This window comes from Triturus cristatus, chromosome 3_2, assembly GCF_964204655.1.
Source record: "Triturus cristatus chromosome 3_2, aTriCri1.1, whole genome shotgun sequence".
In the NCBI taxonomy this organism is placed as follows: Eukaryota; Metazoa; Chordata; class Amphibia; order Caudata; family Salamandridae; genus Triturus; species Triturus cristatus.
The window spans coordinates 184533610-184551647 of record NC_140584.1 but is presented as its reverse complement, the minus strand read 5'-3'; the positions used below and the strand labels follow the sequence as shown (position 1 = coordinate 184551647).

The 18038-nt window shown below is 47.1% G+C and overlaps 1 protein-coding gene across 2 annotated transcripts in view; it reads left to right on the top strand.

The window, feature by feature from the left end:
- Positions 1–18038, top strand: part of CCDC93 (CCC complex scaffolding subunit CCDC93) — a 1072960-nt gene that overhangs the window by 327201 nt on the left and 727721 nt on the right. The window lies entirely within an intron of this gene.

Below are 18038 nucleotides of genomic sequence, written 5' to 3'. Positions count from 1 at the left end.
GCCATTGGGCTACTTACCCTTGGGGTCACTACGCCCCCTATATGACCACTTCCTGTGGGAAGTGGGCATAACCCTGTCCCATAATTCCTACGTTTGCCATCACAAAGATGACCAACTCTGAAAAGTGGTGTCCACTTCATTAAGCCCACCTTAGGGGTAGTACTGGCTTGGGGGTGGGCACGCTTACCTGACTGATTAATTTTCCCGCCTGTCCAGGTGCTAAAAGGCTCTGGACAAGGGGGTTGGCTTCCTCGCCTGTGACGGGAGCCAGATTCGCATTTCAAAGGCAGTGACGTCTTTGAAGCTCCCCTGCCTTGTAATGCTAATAAGCATCCCATCATAAGGGAGGGGGTCTGAACACCCTCTTCCTGTGCAGGCTTTGTTTCTGGCCTCCTGAGAGCAAAGGCCCTCACCCCGGGAGGTCAGAAGCATGTCTCTGGTGGCAGGCTGTCAGAGACCAGTCAGCCACCTCACCACAGGCTGATAGGTTTTCAGGGGCACCTCTAAGGTGTCCTCTGTGTGCATGTATGCAGAAATCCACCACTGGAATCAGGGTGGGTTTGTGAATACAAGATGTTTGATGCCAAACATCCCTATTTTCAGTGAAGCCATCATGTTGCTAGGGAACTCGTTTTCCCCAGTGTTCAGCACATGTTTTAACCTGACCAGCACAGGGACATATCTGCTCATGCAGATATGACCTCACGTGATATAAGGCACCCTTCCTTAGGGCTGTATGACCTGCTGTAGAGGTGACTTACATATATTACATGCAGTGTTAGGGAACATTGCACACATGGATGTGTGTCATGTCGTGTTTTCACTTTTGTCTGCATCAAAACACGCAGCCTGGAATGGCAGTCTTGCATGAGTCTGGTGAGGAGTCCCTTAGGGTAGTACAATTCATGCTGCAGCCTTTGGTAACCCTCTTTAGTACCTCAGGCCCTAAGTACCAGGGATACCATTTACTAGGGACTTATAGAGAGTGCTAAAGGTATTGTCAATTGGGGGAACAATTGCAAATGTTTTGGAAAAGAAATCTTGCGCTGGGGAGCTGGTTAGCAGGAACCCAGTGCACTTCCAGTATAATTCACATCATTTACCAGGCAAAAAGTGGGGATGACCATGTCAAAAAGGGGTACTTTACTATACAAGGCATACACACTGTCTGCTTAAAGAACATGAGAGGAAGGATAAACAAATAGATTACATAATACAAACTGTTTTGACCACTGTATGCATTGGCCAGCAGTTCTCTTACCAAGTAAAGAGCCATCCCAAATTTTGCCCAGAGACAGTCTGTTATATATTCTACTGTGGCGGAACATGAAGGAGTCATGGGTGCTACCTGGGAATCTAGCCACGATGTCTGTTATGATGCATAAGGCATCACAAACCACCTGCACATTGAGTGAACGTGTGCTCTTTCTATTTCTGTAGATTAGCTCATTTCTTGAGGGGGGCATAAGACAATATGTGTGCCTTCAACACAGACAATAACATTGGGAAACTGTGCGACCAGGTAAAACATTAATTCGGTCTGTTGCAAATGTTTGGGGGGTATTTGCAAAAGATATGTATTGGTTAGCTTTGCTAACTATGATGGCCAGGAACTTGTGAAAGAACCTGGAGAAAGCACTTTGTGACCCTCCGCCACTGCTATGACCCCCTGGTATCTGCCAGAAGCTAGTAGGTGTAGACAACAAAATACCCCCACATATGGTGGGATTACAATGTTGGGGTCTGCAACTGAGGTTGTAACTCAGCAATTAAATCCAGGATTACCTCACTACAGAGTCTGTACTTCTCATATATCTCTTCCTATGTCTGTTCAACCGGTGACTCTCGAGCTAAATATCATCTCCTGTCTCCTATTCTGCTTTCCAGCCAAAATTCTCATCCTTCTCACCAAGACATACAAAGCCGACATTCTGAAACAGCCAGGTGTATTTTGGGTGCCTTTTTATAGTTTTCACCTGGTTACCACCTGATACACATTGATGGTAATTCCATTTCCTAAATGGCCATTTTGTGAATATTGGCAATTAGAAAATCCTTTGTACATGGTATTTGTGATTCGTTATTTGGAAATCCCTATTTGCTGTGTCCTATTTAGCGTTTTCCAAAATTCAATTTCTACTGGTTTGAAACCGCATTTTGCACCACCGAAAATGCCTTTTGTACATTCCAAAACTGTATTTAACATTTCCCAACAGCCTGAAAAGTGCAATTTGCATCATTAGGAAATGCTAAATGCCTTTGTAATTACTGCCCAGATCACATCCAAGGTGATAAATGTTTTCTATTGTGTCAGCCTCTTTTCTCACTTGCAATATCACATTTCTGTTCTGTACTCTTTTGCACAGTTCCTGCCTGTGCCTCATCCTTGTGCCCTTTAGATGGTGCTACAAAGTTCCAGTGTGCATTTGGTGATGCAACCCAGCATCTTTTGTTGGAAGTGGAAAGCTGAGGTTCAGAACATCACATATATCCTCCCCTTTTTAGGTCTCGGCTGGCGTTGGAGTTTGGAGAAGGGGACTCAAGGCGCTCCCCTCATTTCATTTTCGCTGGCTTCCCATTGAAAAGGAGGGTTTTAGGTTGCCTCCTTTTGGCTTTTTGTGCCAGCCCACTTGGACTGGCTCGCCTGCCTTCTTTCTGGCGTAAACAGTTTCTTATCTTTATGGGGCCATGCGTTTAAACACATGGCCCCATAAAGACAAGAGATCCTCTTTCACTTTGAAGCAGGCATGGAGTGCACAGGGTCACGGGGAGGGCAGGCTGCTCTGGCTGCCCACCCCCCAAATTCTACCATCCTCCTGTTCGTCCATCTGTCCTCTCTCCCTCGTTAATATCTGCCCGTCTGTCACCAGTGCCTGCACACTGCTCTCCTTTCCATCAGTCCATAATCTCGGTTCCTCGTCCTGTATATTTTAACCGTCCGTCCCGAGGGACACAAGAACCTGGCATCATTATTATGTGACAAAATTAATTCGATCGGTTTCGGGAAGGTTAGAATTCACAGTTTCTTCTGTACATAATAAAACTCTTGCCGTGCAGTTCCACTCCGCTCTCCTCAGTGTGCGCACTACCCACTGAGTTATCTTCCCAGTTCACGGCGTGGAAGGTGCTGTCCATTAATCGCTCAGAAGCCTGGCTTCTCTGGAGGGGACGGGCACTGATGGGGGGGGAGGGAACGAGAGAGCAGGGGTGCTGTCATATTTTTTCCCGGTTCTTGCACTCTGTTATTTTCACGTGGGTGGTTCCCTCCCAGCTCCTCGCCTAACGAGCAAGGTGTTTAGAACGAGGATGGCGTGGGAGGGGGGCGCATTAGGCTTCAGTGCCACCCGGTTGGCCCAGCCACACAGCGGCTTCGTGAGGCAAATTCCCGCGGAGAGTGGGGGACTGGTGCCAGCCGGCTATGCACTGTGTGTGTGTGAGACTGTGACTGTGTGTGAGACACTGTGTGTGAGACACTGTGTGTGAGACACTGTGTGTGAGACACTGTGTGACTGTGTGTGAGACATTGTGTGTGAGGCACTCAATCAATCAATCACATAATTTTTTAAAGCGCACTACATACCCGTGAGGGTTTCAAGGCGCTGGGGGTGGTGGTGCTGCTGCTATTGGTCGAAGAGCCAGGCCTTGAGTTGCCTCCTGAAGGTCAGCAGGTCTTCGGTCTGTCACAGGTGGAGGGGAGGGTGTTCCAGGTCCTGGCCACGCGATGGGAGAACGATCTGCCTCCGGAAGTAGTTCTCCGGATGCGTGGGATCGTGGCCAGGGCCTGGTCGGCAGAGCGGAGTTTCCTGTTGTTCCTGTTGGGTGCGTAGAAGGAGAGTCGACTGTTGAGAGAGGCTGGGCCGGTGTTGTGGAGTGCCTTATGTGTGGGGATCAAGAGCTTGAAGGCGATTCTTTTGTCGACAGAGAGCCAGTGCAGGTTCTTCAGGTGGGGGGGTGATGTGGTCGCGGCGCGGGATGTCGAGGATCAGGCATGCAGAGGCATTCTGGATTCTCTGAAGTCTGCTGATGAGCTTGGACGAGGCTCCGGCGTAGAGGGCGTTTCTGTAGTCGAGTCTGCTGCTGACTAGGGCCTGGGTGACTGTTTTCCTCGTGTTTGTCGGGATCCATCTGTAGATCTTGCGGAGCATGCGGAGGGTATTGAAACAGGTGGAGGAGACTGCGTTGACTTGTTTGGTCATGGAGAGTTTCGAGTCGAGGATGACTCCCAGGTTGCGTGCGTGGTCGGTGGGGACCGGGGGGGACCCCAGTGACGTGGGCCACCAGGAGTCGTCCCATGCGGAGGGGTTGGACCCGAGGATGAGGACTTCCGTCTTGTCTGTGTTCATTTTGAGGTGGCTGTCCTCCATCCAGTCGGCGACGGCCTTCATTCCCTGGTGGAGGTTGGATTTGGTGGTGAGAGGGTCCTTGGTGAGGGAGAGGATCAGCTGAGTGTCGTCGGCGTAGGAGATTATGTTGAGGTCGTGCTGTCGGGCGATGCGTGCTAGTGGTGCCATGTAGACGTTGAACAGCGTCGGGCTGAGGGAGGATCCTTGAGGGACGCCGCAGATGATCTCGGAGGCATCGGATCGGAATCGGGGGAGGCGGACTCTCTGAGTTCTGCCGGAGAGGAAGGAGGTGGTCCAGTCCAGTGCCTTGTCTCGTAGCGGAGGCGGTCCTCGTGGCTGCTGCGGGGGCCAGGGGTTCTGGCGCTGGGCATGGCCAGGCGCGGACGGGCGCAGACGGGCTTGCCTTAGGTGCGCCTTTGGCGCGCCTTCGGCGAGCCAGCGGCCGCCATATATGGGGAGGTGGAGAGGGAGGAGCAGCTGGGAGGCGGGAGGCGAGGGACGGGTGTGACGAATGGGTGCGGAGGGGGCGGGGCCGCAGGGGAGGGAGCGGCGAGGAGGGGGGACAGGAGACCGGCGCGGGGCACAGAAGAGCAAAAGGGGTACAAAATCAAGGGTCACAGAGGCACAAAGTCAGCACAGGGGTACAATGGACGGCGAAGGGTACAGAATAAAAAGGGGGTACAGAAGCAGAGCGGCGAGCGGGGGCAGAGGTGACACAGACAGTTACGGGCACAAGCAACAGTCAGCAAGCAAAACGTACCTAAGGCCACATCTGGCCTCGATTCCACCGGCGGCAGCAGAGACAGCGGGGGTGCAGGCGGAGCTGCAGCGGGGGGGGGGGGAGCGACCTACCAGGGAAGGTCAAGGGTCGCTCTCCGCACCGCGCAGTGGCCGCCATATATGGGGAGGTGGGGAGGGAGGAGCAGCTGGGAGGCGGGAGGCGAGGGACGGGTGTGACGAATGGGTGCAGAGGGGGCGGGGCCGCAGGGGAGGCAGCGGCGAGGACGGGGGACAGGAGCCCGGCGCGGGGCACAGAAGAGCAAAAGTGGTACAAAATCACGGGTCACAGAGGCACAAAGTCAGCACAGGGGTACAATGGACGGCGAGGGGTACTGAATAAAAAGGGGGCACAGAAGCAGAGCGGCGAGCGGGGGCAGGGGGCAAAGACAGTTACAGGCACAAAATCAAGGGGCACGGAGGCACAAAGTCAGCACAGGGGTACAATGGACGGCGAGGGGTACAGAATAAAAAGGGGGCACAGAAGCAGAGCGGTGAGCGGGGGCAGGGGGCACAGACAGTTATGGGCGCAAGCAACAGTCTGCAAGCGAAACGTACCGAAGGCCACCACTGGCCTCGATTCCACCGGCGGCAGCAGAGACAGCGGGGGTGCAGGCAGAGCTGCAGTGGGGGGGAGCGACCTACCAGGGAAGGTCAAGGGTCGCTCTGTGTGTGTGTGAGACACTGTGTGAGACACTGTGTGTGTGAGACACTGTGTGTGTGTGATACTGTGTGTGTGAGACTGATACTGTGTGTGTGTGTGAGACTGTGTGTGAGACACTTTGTGTGTGTGAGACTGTGTATGTGTGAGACTGTGTGTGTGTGAGACTGTGTGTGAGACTGTGTGTGTGAGACACTGTGAGACTGTGTGTGAGACTGTGTGAGAGTGACTGTGTGTGTGTGAGACTGTGTGTGTGTGAGACTGTGTGTGAGAGAGACTGTGTGTGAGACTGTGTTTTGTGAGAGACTGTGTGTGTGAGAGAGAGACTGTGTGTGAGTGAGACTGTGTGTGAGACACTGTGTGTGAGACTGTGTGTGTGAGACACTGTGTGTGTGTGTGTGTGACAGTGTGTGAGACAGTGTGTGTGTGAGACACTGTCACTCTACTACTCTACTCACTCTCTACTACTCTCTCCTTCTCTCTACTACTCACTCTCTATTGCTCACTCTCTACTACTCTACTCACTCTCTACTACTCACTCTACTACTCTCTACTACTCAACTCACTCTACTACTCTCTACTACTCTCTACTCACTCTCTACTACTCACTGTACTACTCTCTACTACTCACTCTCTACTACTCACTCTCTACTGCTCACTCTCTACTACTCTCTACTACTCTCTAGTACTCACTCTCTACTAACTCTACTACTCACTCTCTACTACTCACTCTCTACTGCTCTCTACTCACTCTCTACTACTCACTCTCTACTACTCACTCTCTACTACTCACTCTCTACTACTCTACTCACTCTCTACTACTCACTCTCTACTACTCAGCCTCTACTACTCCCTACTCTCTACTCACTCTCTACTACTCTCTACTACTCTCTACTACTCACTCTACTACTCACTCTAGTACTCTCTACTAACTCTCTACTACTCACTCTCTACTACTCTCTACTAACTCTACTACTCACTCTCTACTACTCTACTCATTATCTACTACTCTCTACTACTCTCTACTCACACTCTGCTCACTCTCTACTACTCACTCTACTACTCTACTACTCACTCCCTACTACTCTCTACTACTCACTCTCTACTACTCTACTCTCTACTCACTCTACTACTCTCTACTATTCACTCTCTACTACTCTCTACTACTCACTCTGTACTACTCTCTAGTTCTCACTCTCTACTACTCTCTACTGCTCACTCTCTACTACTCTAGTCTCTACTCATTCTCTACTACTCACTCTCTACTACTCTCTACTACTCACTCTCTACTACTCTCTACTACCTCTCTACTACTCTACTACTCTCTACTACTCACTCTCTACTACTCTCTACTCACTCTCTACTACTCACTCTCTACTACTCAATCTCTACTACTCACTCTCTACTACTCTGCTCCTCACTCTCTACTACTATCTACTGCTCTCTACTACTCACTCTCTACTACTCTACTCATTCTCTACTACTCTCTACTACTCACTCTACTACTCTCTACTACTCTCTACTCACTCTCTACTACTCACTCCCTACTACTCTCTACTACTCACTCTCTACTACTCTACTCTCTACTCACTCTACTACTCTCTACTATTCACTCTCTACTACTCACTCTCTAGTACTCACTCTCTACTACTCTCTACTACTCACTCTCTACTTTATACTACTCTAGTCTCTACTCATTCTCTACTACTCCCTACTACTCACTCTCTACTACTCACTCTCTACTCACTCTCTACTCACTCTCTACTCACTCTCTACTACTCACTCTCTACTACTCTCTATACTACTTTCTACTACACACTCTCTACTACTCACTCTCTACTACCCTCTACTACTCACTCTACTACTCTCTACTACTCACTCTCTACTACTCTACTCTCTACTCACTCTACTACTCTCTACTACTTACTCTCTACTACTCTCTACTACTCACTCTCTACTCTCTCTCTACTACTCACTCTCTACTACTCTCTACTACTCACTCTACTCTCTACTACTCACTCTTTACTCCTCACTCTCTACTCTCTACCGCTCTACCTCTCACCTCTCTCTACCTCTCGCTCTACCTCTCTCTCTACTCTCTACTACTCTACTCTCTGCTCACTCTACTACTCTCTACTATTCACTCTCTACTACTCTCTACTATTCACTCTCTACTACTCTCTACTATTCACTCTCTACTACTCTCTACTACTCACTCTGTACTACTCACTCTCTACTACTCTCTACTACTCACTCTCTACTCTCTACTACTCTAGTCTCTACTCATTCTCTACTACTCTCTACTACTCACTCTCTACTACTCTCTACTACTCAATCTCTACTACTCACTCTCTACTACTCACTCTCTACTTCTCTGTGTGTGTGTGTGAGACTGTGTGTGAGACTGTGTGTGTGAGACACTGTGAGACTGTGTGTCTCTGAGACTGTGTGAGAGAGACTGTGTGTGTGTGAGACTGTGTGTGAGAGAGACTGTGTGTGAGACTGTGTTTTGTGAGAGACTGTGTGTGTGTGAGAGAGAGAGACTGTGTTTGAGTGAGACTGTGTGAGTGAGACTGTGTGTGAGACACTGTGTGTGAGACTGTGTGTGTGAGACACTGTGTGTGTGTGTGTGTGTGTGACAGTGTGTGAGACTGTGTGTGTGTGACACTGTCACTCTACTACTCTACTCGCTCTCTACTACTCTCTCCTTCTCTCTACTACTCACTCTCTATTGCTCACTCTCTACTACTCTACTCACTCTACTACTCACTCTCTACTACTCACTCTCTACTACTCCCTCTACTTCTCTCTACTACTCACTCTCTACTACTCACTCTCTACTACTCTACTACTCTCTACTCACTCTCTACTACTCTACTCACTCTCTACTACTCAACTCACTCTACTACTCTCTACTACTCTCTACTACTCTCTACTACTCTCTACTACTCTCTACTACTCTCTACTACTCTCTACTACTCTCTACTACTCTCTACTCACTCTCTACTCACTCTCTACTACTCACTGTACTACTCACTGTACTACTCACTGTACTACTCTCTACTACTAACTCTACTACTCACTCTACTACTCACTCTCTACTGCTCTCTACTCAGTCTCTACTACTCACTCTCTACTACTCACTCTCTACTACTCTCTACTACTCACTCTCTACTACTCACTCTCTACTACTCTACTCACTCTCTACTACTCACTCTCTACTACTCAGTCTCTACTACTCACTACTCTCTTCTCACTCTCTACTACTCTCTACTACTCATTCTACTACTCACTCTCTACTACTCTCTACCAACTCTCTACTACTCACTCTCTACTACTCACTCTCTACTACTCTCTACTACTCACTCTCTACTACTCACTCTCTACTACTCTACTCACTCTCTACTACTCTACTCACTCTCTACTACTCAGTCTCTACTACTCACTACTCTCTACTCACTCTCTACTACTCTCTACTACTCACTCTACTACTCACTCTAGTACTCTCTACTAACACTCTACTACTCATTCTCTACTACTCTCTACTCACACTCTGCTCACTCTCTACTACTCTACTACTCACTCCCTACTACTCTCTACTATTCACTCTCTACTACTCTCTACTACTCACTCTGTACTACTCTCTAGTTCTTACTCTCTACTGCTCTCTCTATACTACTCTAGTCTCTACTCATTCTCTACTACTCACTCTCTACTACTCTCTACTACTCACTCTCTACTACCTCTCTACTACTCTACTACTCTCTACTACTCACTCTCTACTACTCTCTACTACTCACTCTCTACTACTCAATCTCTTCTACTCAATCTCTACTACTCACTCTCTACTACTCTGCTCCTCACTCTCTACTACTCTCTACTGCTCTCTACTACTCTACTCATTCTCTACTACTCTCTACTACTCTCTACTACTCTACTACTCTCTACTACTCTACTACTCTCTACTACTCTACTACTCTCTACTCACTCTCTACTACTCACTCTACTACTCTCTACTATTCACTCTCTACTAATCTCTACTACTCACTCTCTACTTTATACTACTCTAGTCTCTACTCATTCTCTACTACTCCCTACTACTCCCTCTCTACTCACTCTCTACTCACTCTCTACTCACTCTCTACTACTCTCTACTACTCACTCTCTACTCACTCTACTCACTCTATACTACTTTCTACTACACACTCTCTACTACCCTCTACTATTCACTCTACTACTCTCTACTACTCACTCTCTACTACTCTACTCTCTACTCACTCTACTACTCTCTACTACTTACTCTCTACTACTCTCTACTACTCACTCTCTACTCTCTCTACTACTCACTCTCTACTACTCTCTACTACTCACTCTACTCTCTACTACTCACTCTTTACTCCTCACTCTCCACCGCTCTACCTCTTACCTCTCTCTACCTCTCGCTCTACCTCTCTCTCTACTCTCTACTACTCTACTCTCTGCTCACTCTACTACTCTCTACTATTCACTCTCTACTACTCTCTACTACTCACTCTGTACTACTCTCTAGTACTCACTCTCTACTACTCTCTACTACTCAATCTCTACTCTCTACTACTTTAGTCTCTACTCATTCTCTACTACTCTCTACTACTCTCTCTACTACTCTCTACTACTCACTCTCTACTACTCACTCTCTACTACTCTACTACTCACTCTCTACTACTCTCTACTGCTCTCTACTACTCACTCTCTACTACTCACTCTCTACTACTCTACTCATTCTCTACTACTCTCTACTACTCTACTACTCTCTACTCACTCTCTACTACTCTCTAGCACTCTCTACTACTCTCTCTACTACTCTCTATACTACTCTCTACTACTCACTCTCTACTACCCTCTACTACCCTCTACTACTCTCTACTACTCTCTACTACTTACTCTCTACTACTTACTCTCTACTACTTACTCTCTACTACTCTCTACTACTCACTCTCTACTACTCACTCTCTACTACTCTCTACTACTTACTCTCTACTCACTCTCTTCTACTCACTCTCTACTACTCTACTACTCTCTTCTACTACTCTACTCACTCTACTACTCACTCTCTTCTACTCACTCTACTCTCTACTACTCACTCTTTACTACTCACTCTCTACCTCTCTACCTCTTACCTCTCTCTACCTCTCGCGCTACCTCTCGCACTACCTCTCGCGCTACCCCTCGCTCTACCTCTCGCTCTACCTCTCTCTCTACCTCTACGCGCACACATATGCCCATATATATGTATATATATGCATATGCATTTATATGTATGTGTATATATATATATACATACATATATAAACATATGTATACATCTGCATATCTATATAAATACAAATATAAATGCATGCATACATATGCATGTTATGTACATGAAAGTTTGAAAGACACTAATAAAAGCAAAGCTAAATAGCCACCTAATCTGAAAGAAACACGTTAGTTAGATTCCTCACCTTAGAATATCCCCAGGCGTCATGCTTGATCCGGAAAGATTTTTGTAGCAATACCCCTTGCGCGTCGCTAGGCGTCGTCTGCGGCTCCGCGTCCGTCGTTGGCGTCGTACGCCGGAATTACGTTGTCGGAGTACTTAGACGCTGCCCTCGCGCGCTGACATCAGTTCTTCTTTTTTCCGTGCCAGACAGCGCCGATCCGGGAAGAGTTTACCCCTTAGTCAATTTTTGACTAAAATTTTTTGACTCTTTTTGGTCTTCTGTCGACTCGACTTTGGTGCCAGTAGGATGCCTGTGTTTAAAGTCTGTGACTCCTGTCATCGACTGATGTCGGTGACGGACCACCATCGCCGGTGCCTTTACTGCCTGGGGGCCGACCACGACGCAGAGTCGTGCCCCGATTGTCAGGCCTTGACCTCGAAGGCTAGGCGGGAGCGGTCCCGTAGCTTCTCGAGCTTCGGCACTCGGCTCCGCGCCGCTCACGGTCCCGGTCCAGGATGAGGTCCAAGGACCGGTCGCGGAGCCGCAGTCACCATCATCGCTCGTCGGGCTCGAAGTCTTCGGGTAAGTCGAAGCGATCAAAGAAGTCCAAGAGGCGACACCGCTCTTCGGACTCCCCTTGCCAGTCGCGCCACTCGGCCGAGGGTCAGGGTGGTCCTACCCCAACCGGAGCACGTAGTAGTGACGGACGCGTCCCTCCTGGGATGGGGGGGTCATATGGGAGAGGCGGAGATCAGAGGCCTCTGGTCTCTGGCGGAGTCTCAACTCCATATCAACTTGTTGGAGCTGAGAGCGATCTGGCTTGCACTGAAAGCCTTCCTTCCCTCTGTCCGGGGAAGTGTTGTGCAGGTGTTCACGGACAACACCACCGCCATGTGGTATTGCAACAAACAGGGCGGGGTGGGGTCGTGGACCCTTTGTCAGGAGGCTCTGCGCTTCTGGACATGGCTGGAACACCAGTGCATCATCCTGGTGGTTCAACATCTGGCGGGCTCTCTGAACGCCAGAGCAGACGAACTCAGCCGCCTGTGCATGATGGATCACGAATGGCGTCTGAACTCGGACGTGGCGCAAGGTCTCTTTCTGCAGTGGGGAGAGCCTTGGTTAGATCTATTCGCCACCGAAGAGAACGCGCAATGTCAGCAGTTCTGCGCGTTGGAATTTCTAAGGCGGCACACGCTCGGAGATGCTTTTCGTCGCGAGTGGAGTTGCGGTCTGTTGTACGCCTTTCCGCCTATACCACTTCTGCCCAGAGTGCTGAAGAAGATCAGGCGCGACCGGGCCCAAGTCATCTTAGTGGCTCCGGATTGGGCACGAAGGTACTGGTATCCCGAGCTACTCAGTATGTCAATCGATCCTACGATACGACTGCCTCTTCAGGAGGGCTCTGCTCTGGGCACCTTGAAAGGTTATCTTTCTGCAATCTCTGCTTTCTTGCGGCTTCCTGATCAGCCTTCTCTTTTCAAGTCCCCTGTTGTTTCGCGTTTTCTTAAAGGCATTACTCACATGTTTCCTCCTGTCCCCTTCGTAATGCCTCAGTGGGATTTGAATCTTGTCTTGACCTTTCTGATGTGCGCTCCCTTTGAGCCCCTTCACAATTGTCCACTTCGTCTTCTGACTCTTAAGACTGCTTTCCTGGTAGCTATCACCTCGGCTAGACGGGTGAGTGAGCTCCAGGCTCTGTCATCTAAGCCTCCCTTTCTTTCTGTTCATCCGGACAAGGTTGTCCTCCGGACTCGTCCTTCTTTTCTTCCGAAAGTGGTGACCCCCTTTCACATCGGGCAATCGGTCACTTTGCCCACCTTCTTTCCGCCTCCGCATCCTTCGAAAGAGGAAGAGAGGCTCCACCATCTGGACCCCAAACGTGGCTGTCCTTTTATTTGGACCGCACCAGACAGTTCCGGGTGGACGACCAACTTTTTGTTGGATAGGTAGGTGCTAAGAAGGGGAGAGCCATACACAAGCGGACCATCTCACGGTCGGTCGTCTTGTGTGTAAAGGTTTGTTACTCCTTGGCGAAAAAGGACCCTCCTGTTGGGCTGAGATCCCATTCCACCCAGTCCACAGCGGCGACTACTGCCCTGGGATGGGGAGTTCCCTTGCAGGACATCTGTCAGGCGGCGACGTGGGCCTCACTGCACACGTTCGTCAAGCACTATTGCCTGGACAGCCAAGTCCGGAGAGATGGCTTCTTTGGCCGTTCTGTTCTCCAGGACTTTCTGGTGTGATCTTGGTTCTCAGACCCTCCACCGGGGTTGGTATTGCTGGGATATCTATTCTAAGGTGAGGAATCTAACTAACGTGTTTCTTTCAGATGAACAAGTTACTTACCTTCGGTAACGATGTATCTGTAAGAAACATTAGTTAGTTAGATTCCTCACCGACCCACCCATCCTCCCCGCTCTGCAAACCGACATCTAGGGTTAAGGTCATCCTGTTCAGGGCCCTAGACTTTTTGGCACCAGTGTCGGTCTCTTGCATGGCTCTGCGTTCCTGGCGCGGAAAGCTATGTACAAGAACTGAAGTCAGCGCGCGAGGGCAGCGTCTAAGTACTCCGACGACGTCATTCCGGCACACGACACCAACGACGGACGCGAAGCCGCAGACGACGCCTAGCGACGCGCAAGGGGTATTGCTACAAAAATCTTTCTGGATCCAGCCTGACGCCTGGGGATATTCTGAGGTGAGGAATCTAACTAACTAATGTTTCTTACAGATACATCGTTACCGCAGGTAAGTAACTTGTTCATTACAAACAGAATTGCTTTAACTTACACAAGGGCGAGACCTATTGCATTTTCAGTGCTTCTTTCTGCAATTATTTAAGTAGTAGCATTAGTCAATTTTGCAGATAACCATGGAGAAGGCAGTACAGCAGAAATATAAGCTCATACTCTGGCACTCGAATGGCTAATTTGATACTTCAGTTTCTCCTGGGTGTCTTTGAAACCTCGCTCCTTGCAGCCAGCATTCCAAGGACTCTTTCTTTAGGAAAGCCACCAATTGTTCTAGGTTAGGTTTATTTTTAAGTTCTTTCAAACTTTTCTCAAGGTTATCAAAGCTCTCAACATTAAAGGTGCCTTCAAAGGACATTTTACCTTCATCTTTAATTCTGTTTAATCATTTCTTTATATACCTGCATATGTTCCAGATATATAGTTTGTGCATGAGATGGGCGGTAGTCCCTTTAAAAGGGAGGGGGGGTATTCAGCTAAGGATCCGCAGACTCCATTTTTCCTTCCTGCACCCATATTCACAACCTGGAAAGCATTTAGGTGGTCTGCTAGGAGGTGGGAAAAGAGGATAAGAGAAAGGAAGGGAGGGTCTAACAGATCTTCCTGCCTGGAACCTAAGTGGGAGGAAGGAGAGTATGCTCACGCTTGTCCACTGTCCCCCCTTGCAATCCGCAAACCTCCGGTCACAGCATGTTGAGGCTTGGAGAAGGTCATGGGCAGCTGAACCAGTTTACCTCTTCCTGCACATTTATCCAATAGGGTCTGCATTTAGGATCCAGGGAATCCGTTCTGAGCTTCCTGCTCTTTTACCAGGATTCTACCCTTACCAGCCAGATTTCCATTCCAGATTTTAATTGAGCTGAGCTCTGATGATGTATTCAAGGAGCCAAATGCTAGCAGGTCCTCAATCCAAGCAACCCAATGAGGGGCCTCTGTCTAACCTTTGCTGCTTGTGATTGTTGTGTAAAGGTCCGGGGCAGCTCTAATAACTGCATCCGGTCAAGTGCAAGAGTTCCTGGCCCAAAGTACCAGAAATGGCAAAGACAAGTCCTTACACAGCAAGAATCTGGTCTAACAGGGTTTATTTGACAAAAGAAAATAATATGTATAACATGGAGCCAACCAATAAGTTATCACCTGGAAATCCTCGGGGGAGCATAAAAACGATCATAACTACTAACAAAAATGTAAGCAGTTTTTAGCTGAACAAGTTACATCATCATTTTATGCCTCCAGAGCTGAAACAAGGCTTCTCGACCACAGAGACTTGGCAGTTCCTGTGGGCAGTGTTAACCTCAGCAAGAAAACATGGCTGAAGCCGGTTATAGTTAAACTGATATGGACATCACATCTTAAATTTTTTTAAGTGGGCTATTATGGACATTCTGGCTAACACTGCCATAACTATTTTCTTTTTTACACTAAAATATATATGTTCCTTCGATCCTAACGCTACAAGTTTGATCCTATTAAACTGTAAATTGTTTGCAAATAGGTATTCCATAAGCACCTCAAATTTTCTTCTTACTTTTAATGTTTTCAGTCTGTTTTACTATGACTATTTACAAATGAGTCCTCTGTAAACCACATAATACTCCTTGTGGTGGAGGAGTACTACATAAAATTGTCTTACAGGTAGCTAATTAATAGTGGCTTGCATTGAAAAATTGTCGGCGTTCTTACCAACATTCTTGCTATGCCCTTCATAATCCTTGACATTCTGTGGTCATTATTTGCAACATTTGGGCTTTCCCTGGCATAACAGTGGTTCCTCTTTAACATACTGTGGGTGTTTTGTGTTTGAAAGTAGTACGTTTGTACTTGGTGACAATGACAAGCTGGTTATATTTCTATATTTTCTGAAACTGGCAAGTTGATGTTCATAATTGAATGGCCCGACAAAGAAACCCCTTAGTGTTTATAGGGACGAGGTATAATAATGGACAAAAAGACAAACGTTCCCAAGTAAAAGCGTATATGCAGAGAAAAAAAGGCTTCTGATCGTATTTAGAAAAATCTCTTTTTCAGTAAGAGCCACAATATAAAGAAGGACCTTTAGATAACTCTTATTAACGTTAACACAGTGCAACATGTGGTTTCAAAAAACATACTATTCAATACAATCACGGTTAAAAAACAAAATTATTATAAAAGAAAAATGATAGTATCATATTACATATTCCCGGATATCCGCTGACGCAGGGAGGCCGCCTACATACACACAGAGCAAAAAAAAACCGGCACTACGAGGAGTCCGTAACAATACGTATACGCTTTTACTTGGGAACGTTTGTCCTTTTGTCCATAATTGAATGGCTGCATTTTTAAATATATTTAAAGGTGATATTTATGTGATCGTTCATGATGCGTTCAGAAGGATTATCTCTAATTTTGTTTTCTTGGTATCACAGCACTCAATACTATGGCTGGTATTTCACAACATGTTTGGAGACATTTCATTTTCTACATTGATGAGGCTTTTTTTATAATATCAATATTCATTTCAAAAGGCTTAGCAAGCAAGAATGGTGTGACCTATCGGTTGTCTGATTGCGTATGCTCTATGTAGGTGAGCAGTAGTAGTACTGTATGAGCCTGTAAGATTTGTCTAGCTCTGTAGTTTACGGCCTGCAATTGTTAGATTTGTATACCTTTACATGTTCTCATTCTGCCCCTTTTTAGAAGATTCTCAGACAAAATGTATGGGTGAAAATCTGTTCCAAAGGATAGAGGTAAATGAATGACATGAAGAAAAGTGCTGTATAGAAATGATACGCCATATAACAGATTTTAAGAGTTGCTGTAGTGTATATATAGCTCCTTCCTAGATAAAGGGCACTGAAGAATCCACTGTTGGACACCTTTTTGCACAAGATTCTTTGTGGAGGAAAAAACTTAACATCTATATAGCAGGAAAGGATTGACTGACAAGTCACAAAATTAATTATTTCATTAATGATCATTACAAATTTTGGGATTTTTTTTATGTGAAGCTTTTGTGTATAATTTGCCATTCGGTCTTGTTTTTTGTCAAAGTTTTCTCAGATGGAGTTGGACCAACCATCCTAACTCCGTTAGAGGAAATTTATCTTTCGCTTCACTCACCGGGCCCATTTAAGGCATGTATTTATGCCCCACCACTTTTTAAGTTCACCAGCTGCAAAAAGTACAGGAAGTCAGAAGAATTCCAGCCATTATACAACTTAATCCACATTTCTTTGGTAATTTCTTTGGGCATAGTTTTCATTTCTTTTGATGTCCTATGCAAGTTCCAGAGTTTCTTCTGGAGCCTGGCACCCTGAATGACAGTCAGCGCCGAGACACCCATGGGTATTTGTGCGCTTTATAAATCTCATAAACATAAACTCCTCAGTGCCTTTGAATCTTTTTGCCAGAAATGTTTGAAACTCAATTCCTATGGCTCCTCAGACAGAAATAGTCTCCATTTGTGTTTAAGTATTGACCAGGGTGCTCATACTAGACCCTTTTGGTAGACAGTGGAGCCTTGTCTGTGAAGGCAATGCTGACTAAAGGAAAGGAGAGCGGCAACTAGGGAGACTGGTGCGGATACACCTAGACTGTAGCGCCATTTTGCATGCAACCTTTAAAAGTCACGCTAAACCTGTGCCTTATATGAAATGGTAGACCGACACAAACTACCTCTTCTCGGTAGATCTGAGAGGATGCAGCAGACTAAAGCATTTGGCTGCTCTGAGACTCATCAGTGACATATGTTACTTCCAGCATGGCTACTTTAGTTTCAACCCAACGTTCCAAATTGCAGAGATTTTTATACCCATTATGAGCAATATTCGTCTGTGGCCTTAAGGTGAACCCATTCAAAATGTGACATGACATATGAACACTACAAATGAAGATGCAAACTCAGCACATGAAATGGGCCATCTTGGGGTACCAGCGGATTGGAGAAGGGTTCTAAAACTCACATTCATCCTCTCTCACCCAGGTTCCTTGAAGCATTAAAGTTAGAGTTGTAGAGATGTGTCTGTAAAGATTTGTAGCCATATGTTGCACACATTGG